This window comes from Ranitomeya variabilis, chromosome 3 (assembly GCF_051348905.1).
Source record: "Ranitomeya variabilis isolate aRanVar5 chromosome 3, aRanVar5.hap1, whole genome shotgun sequence".
NCBI classification, from domain to species: Eukaryota; Metazoa; Chordata; class Amphibia; order Anura; family Dendrobatidae; genus Ranitomeya; species Ranitomeya variabilis.
The window spans coordinates 397109494-397126509 of NC_135234.1; positions in this window are offsets into that span (position 1 = coordinate 397109494).

The following is a 17016-nucleotide window of genomic DNA, read 5'->3' on the forward strand; positions in this document are numbered from 1 at the left end:
CAATCTGATTGGCTGAAACAATGAGAAAGGCTGCGATTGGCTGTTCAGCATTGAACAGCCAATCACAGCGATCGGGAGGCTGAGGGGGGGTGGAGACAAGCCCTAGGATGCCGACACCATCTTCCTCTAGGTAAGATGGCGTCGGAATTTTAATACGATCACCAAGACTTAAGTCGCAGTGTCGCATTAAAGGGCATGACGTACTTTTCCGTCCATGGGAAGTAGGGCCCACCCCACATGGACGGAATAGTATGTCTAATGGCAGAAAGGGGATACATTCATAAAAAGACTGACATGTCAAACTTTTCATTAAAACCAATAGGACCCTGTGCATGGGTGCACATAATCCATTCAGACTCAGTCCTAAGGTGTAATTTGTGGTCATTTCCTTCCTTCTTGGGAGTGTGCACTCTCTCTATCCTCCTAGTGAACTTAGATGTCAAATGAAGATTACAAAAAGGGCAACCTCCACATCTGTGATTCCCCATGAACATGGTCAAAACAGAATTCATCATCTTTCCCACATCTCACTCTACCCCTCCACTAGACCGATCCATCAATGTTAATGGCTATTCACTTTCCCCAGTCCCACACGCCCGGTGCCTCGGGGTGATCCTTGACTCTGCCCTCTCTTTCAGCCACACATCCAAGCCCTTGCCTCCTCTTGCATCAAAAATATTTCCCGGATCTGCACATTCCTTGACCGCGACACCACAAAAACACTAGTGCATGCCCTTATCATCTCTCACCTTGACTACTGCAACCTCCTACTCTCTGGCCTCCCCTCTAGCACTCTGGCACCACTCCAATCAATCCTCCACTCTGCTGCCCGACTAATCTACCTGTCTCCCCGCTATTCCCCAGTCTCTCCCCTATGCCAAGCCTTTCACTGGCTTCCTATCGCCCAGAGACTCCAGTTAAAAACCCTTACTATGACATACAAAGCCATCCACAACTTGTCTCCTCCATACATCTGTGACTTGGTCTCCCGATACTTACCTACACACAACCTACGATCCTCTCAAGATCTCCTTCTCTACTCCCCTCTCATCTCTTCTTCCCATAACCGCATCCAAGACTTCTCCCGTGCTTCCCCCATACTCTGGAACTCTCTACCCCAACACATCAGACTCTCGCCTACCATAGAAACCTTCAAAAAGAACCTGAAGACTCACCTCTTCTGACAAGCCTACAGCCTGCAGTGATCCTCAACCTACTAAACCGCTGCATAACCAGCTCTACCTGTTATGAACCCAATGGCGAGGGTCTCAGAGAAACAAGTAAGTCTGCGACGTACAAAAATCCAGCTCATAGGGCAGTGGTAACTGGGTTGACCATATATCTACTCCTAACGCCAACACTAGCAGTAGCCGGGGAACATGCCTACGTTGGTCGCTAGATGTCTCGCGCCAGCCGGAGGACTAACTACCCCTAGAAGAGGAAAACAAAGACCTCTCTTGCCTCCAGAGAATAGACCCCAAAAGTAGGATAGTAGCCCCCCACAAATAATAACGGTGAGGTAAGAAGAAATGACAAACACAGAGATGAACTAGATTTTAGCAAAGAGAGGCCCACTTACTAATAGCAGAATGTAGTAAGATAACTTATATGGTCAACAAAAACCCTATCAAAATCCACGCTGGAGATTCAAGAACCCCCGAACCGTCTAACGGCCCGGGGGGAGAACACCAGCCACCCTAGAGCTTCCAGCAAGGTCAGGAAACAGATTATAAACAAGCTGGACAAAAATGCAAACCAAAACAAATAGCAAAAAGCAAGAAAGCAGACTTAGCTTAATCAAGCAGGAACCAGGATCAGTAGACAAGAGCACTACAGATTAGCTCTGATATCAACGTTGCCAGGCATTGAACTGAAGGTCCAGGGAGCTTATATAGCAACACCCCTGACCTAACGACCCAGGTGAGCATACAAGGGATGAATGACATACCCAGAGTCAAATCACTAGTAGCCACTAGAGGGAGCCAAAAGGTAAATTCACAACAGTACCCCCCCCTTAGTGAGGGGACACCGAACCCTCACCAAGACCACCAGGGCGATCAGGATGAGCGGCGTGAAAGGCACGAACTAAATCGGCCGCATGCACATCAGAGGCGACCACCCAGGAATTATCCTCCTGACCATAGCCCTTCCACTTGACCAGGTACTGAAGCCTCCGCCTGGAGAGACGAGAATCTAAGATCTTCTCCACCACGTACTCCAACTCGCCCTCAACCAACACCGGAGCAGGAGGCTCAGCAGAAGGAACCACAGGCACAACGTACCGCCGCAACAAGGACCTATGAAATACGTTGTGGATGGCAAACGACACCGGAAGATCCAGGCGAAAGGATACAGGATTAATGATTTCCAATATCTTGTAAGGACCAATGAAGCGAGGCTTAAATTTGGGAGAGGAGACCTTCATAGGAACAAATCGAGAAGACAGCCATACCAAATCCCCAACGCGAAGTCGGGGACCCACACCGCGGCGGCGGTTGGCAAAACGCTGAGCCTTCTCCTGTGACAACTTCAAGTTGTCCACCACATGCCCCCAGATCTGCTGCAACCTATCCACCACGGAATCCACCCCAGGACAGTCAGAAGGCTCCACATGTCCCGAGGAAAAATGAGGATGGAAACCAGAGTTGCAGAAAAATGGCGAAACCAAGGTGGCGGAATTAGCCCGATTATTAAGGGCAAATTCAGCCAACGGCAAGAAGGTCACCCAATCATCCTGATCAGAAGAGACAAAACACCTCAAATAAGCCTCCAGAGTCTGATTAGTTCGCTCCGTTTGTCCGTTAGTCTGGGGATGGAAAGCGGATGAAAACGACAACTCAATGCCCATCCTACCACAAAAGGATCGCCAGAACCTGGAAACAAACTGGGATCCTCTGTCCGACACAATATTCTCAGGAATGCCGTGCAAACGAACCACGTTCTGGAAGAACACAGGAACCAGATCAGAAGAGGAGGGCAGCTTAGGCAAAGGAACCAAATGGACCATCTTGGAGAAACGGTCACATATCACCCAGATGACAGACATGCCCTGAGACACCGGAAGATCAGAAATGAAATCCATAGAGATGTGTGTCCAAGGTCTCTTCGGGACAGGCAAGGGCAAGAGCAACCCGCTGGCACGAGAGCAGCAAGGCTTAGCTCGAGCACAAGTACCACAGGACTGTACAAATGACCGCACATCCCTTGACAAGGAAGGCCACCAAAAGGACCTGGCCACCAGATCTCTGGTGCCAAAAATTCCCGGGTGCCCTGCCAACACCGAGGAATGAACCTCGGAAATGACTCTGCTGGTCCATCTAGCAGGCACAAACAATCTGTCAGGTGGACAAGAGTCAGGCCTACCAGCCTGAAATCTCTGCAACACACGTCGCAGATCTGGAGAAATAGCAGACACGATAACTCCTTCCTTAAGAATACCCACAGGTTCAGCGACTCCAGGAGCATCAGGCACAAAGCTCCTAGACAGAGCATCGGCCTTCACATTCTTAGAACCTGGTAAATACGAGACCACAAAGTCAAAACGGGAGAAAAACAATGACCAGCGGGCCTGTCTAGGATTCAGGCGTTTAGCAGACTCGAGATACATCAGATTTTTGTGATCAGTCAAGACCACCACACGATGCTTAGCACCCTCGAGCCAATGACGCCACTCCTCAAATGCCCACTTCATGGCCAACAACTCCCGATTGCCCACATCATAATTTCGCTCTGCCGGCGAAAACTTCCTAGAGAAAAAGGCACAAGGTCTCATAGTAGAGCAACCAGGGCCTCTCTGCGACAAAACGGCCCCTGCCCCAATCTCCGAAGCATCCACCTCAACCTGAAAGGGAAGTGAGATGTCAGGCTGGCACAAAACAGGCGCCGAAGTAAACCGGCGTTTTAACTCCTGGAAAGCCTCCACGGCAGCAGGAGCCCAGTTAGCTACATCAGAGCCTTTCTTGGTCATATCCGTCAGCGGTTTAACAACGCTAGAGAAATTTGCGATAAAACGACGGTAGAAGTTAGCAAAACCCAAGAACTTCTGAAGACTCTTAACTGACGAGGGTTGAGTTCAATCATGAATAGCTCGGACCTTGACTGGATCCATCTCCACAGCAGAAGGGGAAAAAATGAACCCCAAAAAGGGAACCTTCTGTACACCAAAGAGACACTTTGAGCCTTTTACAAACAAAGAATTTTCACGCAGAATCTCAAAAACCATCCTGACCTGCTCCACATGCGAGTCCCAATCATCAGAAAAAAACAGAATATCATCCAGATAAACAATCAAAAATTTATCCAGATACTTCCGGAAAATGTCATGCATGAAGGACTGAAAAACTGAAGGTGCATTAGAGAGACCGAATGGCATCACCAAGTACTCAAAATGACCTTCGGGCGTATTGAATGCGGTTTTCCATTCATCGCCCTGCCTAATGCGCACAAGGTTGTACGCACCACGAAGGTCTATCTTGGTGAACCACTTGGCACCTTTAATCCGGGCAAACAAATCTGACAACAGCGGCAAAGGATACTGAAATTTGACAGTGATCTTATTTAAAAGCCGATAGTCAATACAAGGCCTCAAAGATCCGTCCTTTTTGGCCACAAAAAAGAATCCCGCACCAAGAGGGGAAGAAGAAGGACGGATATGCCCCTTCTCAAGAGACTCCTTGATATATGAACGCATCGCGGTATGTTCAGGTACCGACAGATTAAACAGTCTCCCCTTAGGAAACTTACTGCCAGGAATCAAATCTATTGCACAGTCACATTCCCTATGAGGAGGCAGTGCACTGGACTTAGACTCGCTGAAGACATCCTGATAATCAGACAAATACGCCGGAACTTCCGAAGGCGTAGAAGAAGCAATAGACAAGGGCAGGGAATCTCCATGAATTCCATGGCAGCCCCAACTTGACACTGACATAGCCTTCCAGTCCAAGACTGGATTATGGGTCTGTAACCATGGCAAACCCAAAACAACCAAATCATGCATTTTATGCAGAACAAGAAAACGTATTACCTCCCGATGTTCGGGAGTCATGCACATGGTAACCTGTGTCCAAAACTGCGGTTTATTTTTTGCCAATGGCGTAGAATCAATACCCCTAAGAGGGATAGGATTTTCCAATGGCTCAAGAACAAATCCGCAGCGCTTGGCAAATGACAGATCCATAAGGCTCAGGGCAGCACCCGAGTCCACAAACGCCATGACAGGATACGATGACAGTGAGCAAATCAAAGTTACAGATAGAATAAATTTAGGTTGCAAATTACCAATGGCGACCGGACTAACAACCTTAGTAAGACGTTTAGAGCATGCTGAGATAACATGTGTAGAATCACCACAGTAGTAACACAAGCCATTCTGGCGTCTATGAATTTTCCGCTCATTTCTAGTCAGGATTCTATCACATTGCATTAAATCAGGTGTCTGTTCAGACAACACCATGAGGGAATTAGCGGTTTTGCGCTCCCGCAACCGCCGGTCGATTTGAATAGCCAGGGCCATAGAATCATTCAGACCTGTGGGAATGGGAAAACCCACCATCACATTCTTAATGGCTTCAGAAAGGCCATTTCTAAAATTAGCAGCCAATGCACACTCGTTCCACTGGGTCAGCACGGACCATTTCCGAAATTTTTGGCAATACACTTCAGCCTCGTCCTGGCCCTGAGACATAGCCAGCAAGGCCTTTTCTGCCTGAATCTCAAGATTGGGTTCCTCATAAAGCAAACCGAGCGCCAGAAAAAACGCATCAATGTCAGCCAATGCCGGATCTCCTGGCGCCAGCGAGAAGGCCCAATCCTGAGGGTCGCCCCGTAAAAAAGAAATAACAATTTTTACTTGCTGAGCGGAGTCTCCAGATGAACAGGGTTTCAGGGACAAAAACAATTTACAATTATTCCTGAAATTTCTAAATTTAAATCGGTCTCCGGAAAACGGTTCAGGAATCGGTATCTTAGGTTCTGACATAGGACTTCTGATAACATAATCTTGTATGCCCTGCACACGAGCAGCAAGCTGGTCCACACTTGTAATCAAGGTCTGGACATTCATGTCTGCAGCAAACACAAGCCACTCAGAGGTAAAGGGGAAAAGAAAAAAAAATGAGAGAGAGAAAAAAAACCTCAGAACTTTCTTTCTTATAATCCCGCTTCTGCAATGCATTTAACATTTAATACTGGCCTGGCAAACTGTTATGACCCCAATGGCGAGGGTCTCAGAGAAACAAGTAAGTCTGCGACGTACAAAAATCCAGCTCATAGGGCAGTGGTAACTGGGTTGACCATATATCTACTCCTAACGCCAACACTAGCAGTAGCCGGGGAACATGCCTACGTTGGTCGCTAGATGTCTCGCGCCAGCCGGAGGACTAACTACCCCTAGAAGAGGAAAACAAAGACCTCTCTTGCCTCCAGAGAATAGACCCCAAAAGTAGGATAGTAGCCCCCCACAAATAATAACGGTGAGGTAAGAAGAAATGACAAACACAGAGATGAACTAGATTTTAGCAAAGAGAGGCCCACTTACTAATAGCAGAATGTAGTAAGATAACTTATATGGTCAACAAAAACCCTATCAAAATCCACGCTGGAGATTCAAGAACCCCCGAACCGTCTAACGGCCCGGGGGGAGAACACCAGCCACCCTAGAGCTTCCAGCAAGGTCAGGAAACAGATTATAAACAAGCTGGACAAAAATGCAAACCAAAACAAATAGCAAAAAGCAAGAAAGCAGACTTAGCTTAATCAAGCAGGAACCAGGATCAGTAGACAAGAGCACTACAGATTAGCTCTGATATCAACGTTGCCAGGCATTGAACTGAAGGTCCAGGGAGCTTATATAGCAACACCCCTGACCTAACGACCCAGGTGAGCATACAAGGGATGAATGACATACCCAGAGTCAAATCACTAGTAGCCACTAGAGGGAGCCAAAAGGTAAATTCACAACAGTACCCCCCCCTTAGTGAGGGGACACCGAACCCTCACCAAGACCACCAGGGCGATCAGGATGAGCGGCGTGAAAGGCACGAACTAAATCGGCCGCATGCACATCAGAGGCAACCACCCAGGAATTATCCTCCTGACCATAGCCCTTCCACTTGACCAGGTACTGAAGCCTCCGCCTGGAGAGACGAGAATCTAAGATCTTCTCCACCACGTACTCCAACTCGCCCTCAACCAACACCGGAGCAGGAGGCTCAGCAGAAGGAACCACAGGCACAACGTACCGCCGCAACAAGGACCTATGAAATACGTTGTGGATGGCAAACGACACCGGAAGATCCAGACGAAAGGATACAGGATTAATGATTTCCAATATCTTGTAAGGACCAATGAAGCGAGGCTTAAATTTGGGAGAGGAGACCTTCATAGGAACAAATCGAGAAGACAGCCATACCAAATCCCCAACGCGAAGTCGGGGACCCACACCGCGGCGGCGGTTGGCAAAACGCTGAGCCTTCTCCTGTGACAACTTCAAGTTGTCCACCACATGCCCCCAGATCCGCTGCAACCTATCCACCACGGAATCCACCCCAGGACAGTCAGAAGGCTCCACATGTCCCGAGGAAAAACGAGGATGGAAACCAGAGTTGCAGAAAAATGGCGAAACCAAGGTGGCGGAACTAGCCCGATTATTAAGGGCAAATTCAGCCAACGGCAAGAAGGTCACCCAATCATCCTGATCAGAAGAGACAAAACACCTCAAATAAGCCTCCAGAGTCTGATTAGTTCGCTCCGTTTGTCCGTTAGTCTGGGGATGGAAAGCGGATGAAAACGACAACTCAATGCCCATCCTACCACAAAAGGATCGCCAGAACCTGGAAACAAACTGGGATCCTCTGTCCGACACAATATTCTCAGGAATGCCGTGCAAACGAACCACGTTCTGGAAGAACACAGGAACCAGATCAGAAGAGGAGGGCAGCTTAGGCAAAGGAACCAAATGGACCATCTTGGAGAAACGGTCACATATCACCCAGATGACAGACATGCCCTGAGACACCGGAAGATCAGAAATGAAATCCATAGAGATGTGTGTCCAAGGTCTCTTCGGGACAGGCAAGGGCAAGAGCAACCCGCTGGCACGAGAGCAGCAAGGCTTAGCTTGAGCACAAGTACCACAGGACTGTACAAATGACCGCACATCCCTTGACAAGGAAGGCCACCAAAAGGACCTGGCCACCAGATCTCTGGTGCCAAAAATTCCCGGGTGCCCTGCCAACACCGAGGAATGAACCTCGGAAATAACTCTGCTGGTCCATCTAGCAGGCACAAACAATCTGTCAGGTGGACAAGAGTCAGGCCTACCAGCCTGAAATCTCTGCAACACACGTCGCAGATCTGGAGAAATAGCAGACACGATAACTCCTTCCTTAAGAATACCCACAGGTTCAGCGACTCCAGGAGCATCAGGCACAAAGCTCCTAGACAGAGCATCGGCCTTCACATTCTTAGAACCTGGTAAATACGAGACCACAAAGTCAAAACGGGAGAAAAACAATGACCAGCGGGCCTGTCTAGGATTCAGGCGTTTAGCAGACTCGAGATACATCAGATTTTTGTGATCAGTCAAGACCACCACACGATGCTTAGCACCCTCGAGCCAATGACGCCACTCCTCAAATGCCCACTTCATGGCCAACAACTCCCGATTGCCCACATCATAATTTCGCTCTGCCGGCGAAAACTTCCTAGAGAAAAAGGCACAAGGTCTCATAGTAGAGCAACCAGGGCCTCTCTGCGACAAAACGGCCCCTGCCCCAATCTCCGAAGCATCCACCTCAACCTGAAAGGGAAGTGAGATGTCAGGCTGGCACAAAACAGGCGCCGAAGTAAACCGGCGTTTTAACTCCTGGAAAGCCTCCACGGCAGCAGGAGCCCAGTTAGCTACATCAGAGCCTTTCTTGGTCATATCCGTCAGCGGTTTAACAACGCTAGAGAAATTTGCGATAAAACGACGGTAGAAGTTAGCAAAACCCAAGAACTTCTGAAGACTCTTAACTGACGAGGGTTGAGTCCAATCATGAATAGCTCGGACCTTGACTGGATCCATCTCCACAGCAGAAGGGGAAAAAATGAACCCCAAAAAGGGAACCTTCTGTACACCAAAGAGACACTTTGAGCCTTTTACAAACAAAGAATTTTCACGCAGAATCTCAAAAACCATCCTGACCTGCTCCACATGCGAGTCCCAATCATCAGAAAAAACCAGAATATCATCCAGATAAACAATCAAAAATTTATCCAGATACTTCCGGAAAATGTCATGCATGAAGGACTGAAAAACTGAAGGTGCATTAGAGAGACCGAATGGCATCACCAAGTACTCAAAATGACCTTCGGGCGTATTGAATGCGGTTTTCCATTCATCGCCCTGCCTAATGCGCACAAGGTTGTACGCACCACGAAGGTCTATCTTGGTGAACCACTTGGCACCTTTAATCCGGGCAAACAAATCTGACAACAGCGGCAAAGGATACTGAAATTTGACAGTGATCTTATTTAAAAGCCGATAGTCAATACAAGGCCTCAAAGATCCGTCCTTTTTGGCCACAAAAAAGAATCCCGCACCAAGAGGGGAAGAAGAAGGACGGATATGCCCCTTCTCAAGAGACTCCTTGATATATGAACGCATCGCGGTATGTTCAGGTACCGACAGATTAAACAGTCTCCCCTTAGGAAACTTACTGCCAGGAATCAAATCTATTGCACAGTCACATTCCCTATGAGGAGGCAGTGCACTGGACTTAGACTCGCTGAAGACATCCTGATAATCAGACAAATACGCCGGAACTTCCGAAGGCGTAGAAGAAGCAATAGACAAGGGCAGGGAATCTCCATGAATTCCATGGCAGCCCCAACTTGACACTGACATAGCCTTCCAGTCCAAGACTGGATTATGGGTCTGTAACCATGGCAAACCCAAAACAACCAAATCATGCATTTTATGCAGAACAAGAAAACGTATTACCTCCCGATGTTCGGGAGTCATGCACATGGTAACCTGTGTCCAAAACTGCGGTTTATTTTTTGCCAATGGCGTAGAATCAATACCCCTAAGAGGGATAGGATTTTCCAATGGCTCAAGAACAAATCCGCAGCGCTTGGCAAATGACAGATCCATAAGGCTCAGGGCAGCACCCGAGTCCACAAACGCCATGACAGGATACGATGACAGTGAGCAAATCAAAGTTACAGATAGAATAAATTTAGGTTGCAAATTACCAATGGCGACCGGACTAACAACCTTAGTAAGACGTTTAGAGCATGCTGAGATAACATGTGTAGAATCACCACAGTAGTAACACAAGCCATTCTGGCGTCTATGAATTTTCCGCTCATTTCTAGTCAGGATTCTATCACATTGCATTAAATCAGGTGTCTGTTCAGACAACACCATGAGGGAATTAGCGGTTTTGCGCTCCCGCAACCGCCGGTCGATTTGAATAGCCAGGGCCATAGAATCATTCAGACCTGTGGGAATGGGAAAACCCACCATCACATTCTTAATGGCTTCAGAAAGGCCATTTCTAAAATTAGCAGCCAATGCACACTCGTTCCACTGGGTCAGCACGGACCATTTCCGAAATTTTTGGCAATACACTTCAGCCTCGTCCTGGCCCTGAGACATAGCCAGCAAGGCCTTTTCTGCCTGAATCTCAAGATTGGGTTCCTCATAAAGCAAACCGAGCGCCAGAAAAAACGCATCAGTGTCAGCCAATGCCGGATCTCCTGGCGCCAGCGAGAAGGCCCAATCCTGAGGGTCGCCCCGTAAAAAAGAAATAACAATTTTTACTTGCTGAGCGGAGTCTCCAGATGAACAGGGTTTCAGGGACAAAAACAATTTACAATTATTCCTGAAATTTCTAAATTTAAATCGGTCTCCGGAAAACGGTTCAGGAATCGGTATCTTAGGTTCTGACATAGGACTTCTGATAACATAATCTTGTATGCCCTGCACACGAGCAGCAAGCTGGTCCACACTTGTAATCAAGGTCTGGACATTCATGTCTGCAGCAAACACAAGCCACTCAGAGGTAAAGGGGAAAAGAAAAAAAAATGAGAGAGAGAAAAAAAACCTCAGAACTTTCTTTCTTATAATCCCGCTTCTGCAATGCATTTAACATTTAATACTGGCCTGGCAAACTGTTATGACCCCAATGGCGAGGGTCTCAGAGAAACAAGTAAGTCTGCGACGTACAAAAATCCAGCTCATAGGGCAGTGGTAACTGGGTTGACCATATATCTACTCCTAACGCCAACACTAGCAGTAGCCGGGGAACATGCCTACGTTGGTCGCTAGATGTCTCGCGCCAGCCGGAGGACTAACTACCCCTAGAAGAGGAAAACAAAGACCTCTCTTGCCTCCAGAGAATAGACCCCAAAAGTAGGATAGTAGCCCCCCACAAATAATAACGGTGAGGTAAGAAGAAATGACAAACACAGAGATGAACTAGATTTTAGCAAAGAGAGGCCCACTTACTAATAGCAGAATGTAGTAAGATAACTTATATGGTCAACAAAAACCCTATCAAAATCCACGCTGGAGATTCAAGAACCCCCGAACCGTCTAACGGCCCGGGGGGAGAACACCAGCCACCCTAGAGCTTCCAGCAAGGTCAGGAAACAGATTATAAACAAGCTGGACAAAAATGCAAACCAAAACAAATAGCAAAAAGCAAGAAAGCAGACTTAGCTTAATCAAGCAGGAACCAGGATCAGTAGACAAGAGCACTACAGATTAGCTCTGATATCAACGTTGCCAGGCATTGAACTGAAGGTCCAGGGAGCTTATATAGCAACACCCCTGACCTAACGACCCAGGTGAGCATACAAGGGATGAATGACATACCCAGAGTCAAATCACTAGTAGCCACTAGAGGGAGCCAAAAGGTAAATTCACAACATCTACCCTCTCTTAGTGTATCCTCACCCATCCCCTGCAGACTGTGAGCCCTCGCGGGCAGGGTCCTCCCTCCTTATGTACCTGTGTGCCCTCTTTTTTGCTGGTTGATGAAATCCGTCTTGTGGTTGTTTAACCCCTTAACGACTGCCGATATGCCTTTTAACGGCGGCAGTTAAGGGTACTTAAACCACAGCGCCGTTAATTGTGTATAAAGTGTATAGCGCCCCCCCAGAGTCGGATTTTCTCTGGAGTCTCGGTTGGCAGGGGATAGCCGAGACCCCAGAGAACATAATTCTGATCAGTTTTTACCGACCCCCGAGTTGCAATCACCAGTAATCAACCGTTTACTGGCAGACGCAAATTTTAAAAAAAGCGATTTGCCATTTAATTTCTCTGTCCTCCGATGTGATCGCACATCAGAGGACAGAGAAATGGGGTCCCCGATACTCACCTGTCTCCCCCGGTGCTCCTTGTGGCTCCCCATGGGCGCCGCCATCTTCTTCTGGCAAAAAAATGGCGGGCGCATGCGCAGTGCGCCCACTGGCCGGCACCCGGAAGTTCATTGGGGTCTCGGCTGCCGGGGGTAGCCGAGACCCCAAAGAACATGATTGGGGTCGACACCGGTTTTGTGATCGCCGGTAAATAACCATTTACCGGCGAATGCAAAAAAAAAATGTGGTGTTTTATTCTCTGTCCTCTGATGTGCTCGCACATCAGAGGACAGAGAAATAGGGGGATCGGGGACCCTGTTATACTTACTGGGACCCTGTTATACTTACCAGCGTCCCTGGGTCCTCCTGCTTCCTCTCCTGGCCACCAGCTTCTTGCTTCGGTAAGAAAATGGCGTGCGCATGCGCAGTGCGCCCGCCGTGATCTGCCGGCCGGCAGAGGAAGATTTCTTCCTCTTGTTTTATTTTGGTCACTGTGAGATCCTATCACAGTGATCAAAATAAAAAAAAATAGTAAAGAACCCCCCCCCTTTATCACCCCCTTAGTTAGGAAAAAAATAATAAAATTAAAAAATGTATGTATTTCTATTTTCCAATTAGGGTTAGGGTTAGGGCTAGGGTTGGAGATGGGGATAAAGTTAGGGTTAGGGTTGGGGCTAAAGATAGGGTTAGGTTTGGGGCTAGGGTTTGGGTTGGGGCTAGGGTTAGGGTTGGGGCTAAAGTTAGGGTTAGGGTTGGGGCTAAAGTTAGGGCTAGGGTTGGGGCTAAAGTTAGGGTTAGAGTTGGGATTAGGGTTAGGGTTGGGATTAGGGTTTGGATTAGGGTTAGGGTTGGCATTAGGGTTAGGGTTGGCATAAGGGTTAGTGTTGGCATTAGGGTTACGTTTGGGATTAGGGTTAAGGTTAGGGTTGGGATTAGGGGTGTATTGAGATTAGAGTTAGGTTTGAGGTTAGGGTAGAGATTAGGATTAGGGGTGTGTTGTGCTTAGGGTTTTGATTAGGGTTATGGTTAGGGTTGTGATTAGGGTTAGGGGTGTTTTGGGGTTAGGGTTGTGATTAGGCTTATGGTTTGGGTTGTGATTAGGATTATGGATCGGGTTGGGATTAGGGTTAGGGGTGTGTTGGGGTTAGGGTTGGAGTTAGAATTGGGGGTTTCAACTGTTTAGGTACATCAGGGGGTCTCCAAACGAGACAGCCAATTTTGTGCTCAAAAAGTCAAATGGTGCTCCCTCCCTTCTGAGCTCTCCCGTGCGCCCAGTGGTTTACCCCCACATATGGGACATCAGCGTACTAAGTACTAGTTGGACAACAACTTTTAGGGTCCAGTTTCTCCTGTTACCCGTGCAAAAATAGAAAAAAAATTGGGGGCTAAAAAATCATTTTTGAGGAAAAAAAATGATTTTTTATTTTCACGGCTCTACATTATAAACTTCTGTGAAGCAGTTGGGGGTTCATAGTGCTCACCACACATCTAGATAAGCTCTTTGGGGGGGTCTAATTTCCAAAATGGGATCACTTCTGGGGGGTTTCTACTGATTAGGTACATCAAGGGGTCTGCAAGAGCAACATAATACCCGCAGACCATTCTATCAAAGTCTGCATTCCAAAACGACGCTCCTTCCCTTCCAAGCTCTGCCATGCGCCAGCTCTGCCATGCGCCCAAACAGTGGTTTACCCCCACATATGGGCTATCAGCGTACTCAGGATAAATTGCCCAATACATTTTTGGGTCCAATTTCTCCTGTTACCCTTGTGAAAGTAAAAATTTGAAAGTGAAAAGATCATTTTGTGGAAAAAATATGATTTTTTATTTTCATGGCTCTACATTATAAACTTCTGTGAAGCAGTTGGGGGTTCATAGTGCTCACCACACATCTAGATAAGCTCTTTGGGGGGGGTCTAGTTTCTAAAATGGGGTCATTTCTGGGGGGTTTCTACTGATTAGGTACATCAGGAGCTCTGCAAATGCAACATGACGCCCGCAGACCATTCCATCTAAGTCTGTATTTTAAAACGTCACTATTTCCCTTCCAAGCCCCGATGTGTGCCCAAACAGTGGTCCCCCCCACACATGGGGTATCAGCGTACTCAGGACAAATTGGACAACAACTACTGGGGTCCAATTTCTCCTGTTACCCTTGGGAAAATAAAAAATTGGGGGCTAAAAAAATCATCTTTGAGGAAAAAGTTGTTTTTTTTTAATTTTCACACCTCTGTATTATAAACTTCTGTGAAGCACTTGGGCGTTCAAAGTGCTCACCACACATCTAGATAAGATCCTTGGGGGTCTAGTTTCCAAAATGGGGTCTCTTGTGGGGGGTTTCTACTGTTTAGGTACATCAGGGGCTCGGCAAACGCAACATAACGCCCGCAGACCATTTTATCAAAGTCTGCATTCCAAAGCGGCGCTCCTTTCCTTCCGAGCTCTGCCATGCGCCCAAACAGTGATCCCTCCCACATATGGGGTACCAAAGTACTCAGGATAAATTGCCCAATAAATTTTGTGGTCCAATTTCTCATGTTACCCTTGAGAAAATAAAAAATTGTCAGCTAAAAAATCATTTTTGAGGAAAAAAAAAGGATTGTTTATTTTCACGGCTATACGTTATAAATTTCTGGGAAGCACTTGGGGGTATAAAGTGCTCACCACACATCTAAATAAGTTCCTTAGTGGGTCTAGTTTCCAAAATGGGGTCACTTGTGGGGGGTTTCCACTGTTTAGGCACATCAGGGGCTCTCCAAACGCGACATGGCGTCTGATCTCAATTCCAGCCAATTCTGCATGAAAAAATCAAACAGAACTCCTTCTCTTCCAAGCTCTGCCATGCGCACAAACTGTATTTTACCCCCATATGGGGTATCGGCGTACTCAGGACAAATTGCACAACAATTTTCATGGTCTAATTTCTCCTGTTACCCTTGTGAAAATAAAAATTTGGGGGCGAAATTATCGTTTTTGTAGAAAAAAATGTATTTTTATTTTCACGGCTCTACGTTATAAACTTCTGTGAAGCACCTGGGGGGTTAAAGTGCTCACCACACATCTAAAAAGGTTCCTCAAAGTGTCTAGTTTCCAAAATGGTGTCACTTGTGGGAGGTTTCTACTGTTTAGGCACATCAGGGGCTCTCCAAACGTGATATGGCGTCCGATCTCAATTCCAGCCAATTTTGCATTGAAAAAGTCAAACGGTGCTCCTTCTCTTCCAAGCTCTGCCAAACAGTGCCCCCACATATAGGGTATCATCGTATTCAGGAGAAATTGCACAACAAATTTTGTGGTTGATTTTCTCTTTTTACTCTTGTGAAAATATAAAAAATTGGTTCTGAAGTAAAATGTTTGCAAAAAAAGTTAAATGTTCAGTTTTTCCTTCCACATTGTTTCAGTTCCTGTGAAGCACGTAAAGGGTTAGTAAACTTTTTGAATGTGGTTTTGAGCACCTTGAGGGGTGTAGTTTTTAGAATGGTATCAAGTTTGGGTATTTTCTGTCATGTATACCCCTCAAAGTGACTTTAAATTTGAGATGGTCCCTAAAAAAATGGTTTTGTAAATTTTGTTGAAAAAATGAGAAATCGCTGGTCAACTTTTAACCCTTATAACTTCCTAACAAAAAAAGTTTTGTTTCCAAAATTGTGCTGATGTAAAGTAGACATGTGGGAAATGTTATTTATTAACTATTTTGTGTGACATATCTCTCTGATTTAAGGGCATAAAAATTCAAAGTTTGAAAAATGGAAAATTTGAAACATTTTCGCCATATTTCCATTTTTTTCATAAATAATCACAAGTAATATCGAAGAAATGTTACCACTAACATGAAGTACAATATGTCACAAAAAAAATCTCAGAATCAGCGAGATCCGTTAAAGCGTTTCAGAGTTATAACCTCATAAAGGGACAGTGGTCAGAATTGTAAAAATTGGCTTGGTCATTAAGTACCAAATTGGCTCTGTCACTAAGGGGTTAAGCTTTATTTTTAGTTTTGAGTTCATGATATGCTCGTGCTTCGGCGCTGGCCTGTGGGGGGTCTTCATGTGGTGCTCTGCTTATGTATTCATCAGTATGGCTTCAGACAGGTCACTGATCCCTCAGTGAACTGCCCCCTATTTTACATACTGAATATTATAAGTATTGAGAGAAAAAAAATCTGGCATCGATGCATGCGCTGCAGCATGATCACATGTATAACATGCATTTAATTATTTTATTTGTTGACATAAATTTATTCAGAAAAAATAAATATGTCCACCAAGATTGCGCCGGTGGCGCCTGCGCAGTAGCATCTATAGGATCTCCAATAGATGCTACTGCATCGGCGCTGTAGATGCCATTTTGAGACAGAATTTTTTTTTCTGCCTGCTGAATTTGATTTTTTTTCAATACCATATTTTTCAGACCATAAGACACACTTTTTTTCCTTCAAATTTGGAAGGAAAGTGTGGGGGTGCGTCTTATGGTCCAAAGGATACATGTGGGGAGGGGGGCAGCAGCGGAGTGGGATCCCACTGGGATCTCACTCACAGGAGACAGGAAAATGTCCCTGCTGCAGGAATCCAGTGCTGTTAAAACCATGTGGTCCAGATGATTTAATTGAAGTGAATATTCATTAGCCGCTTCCCCGCACACCTGTCAGCACCCAGCAGTGATCGG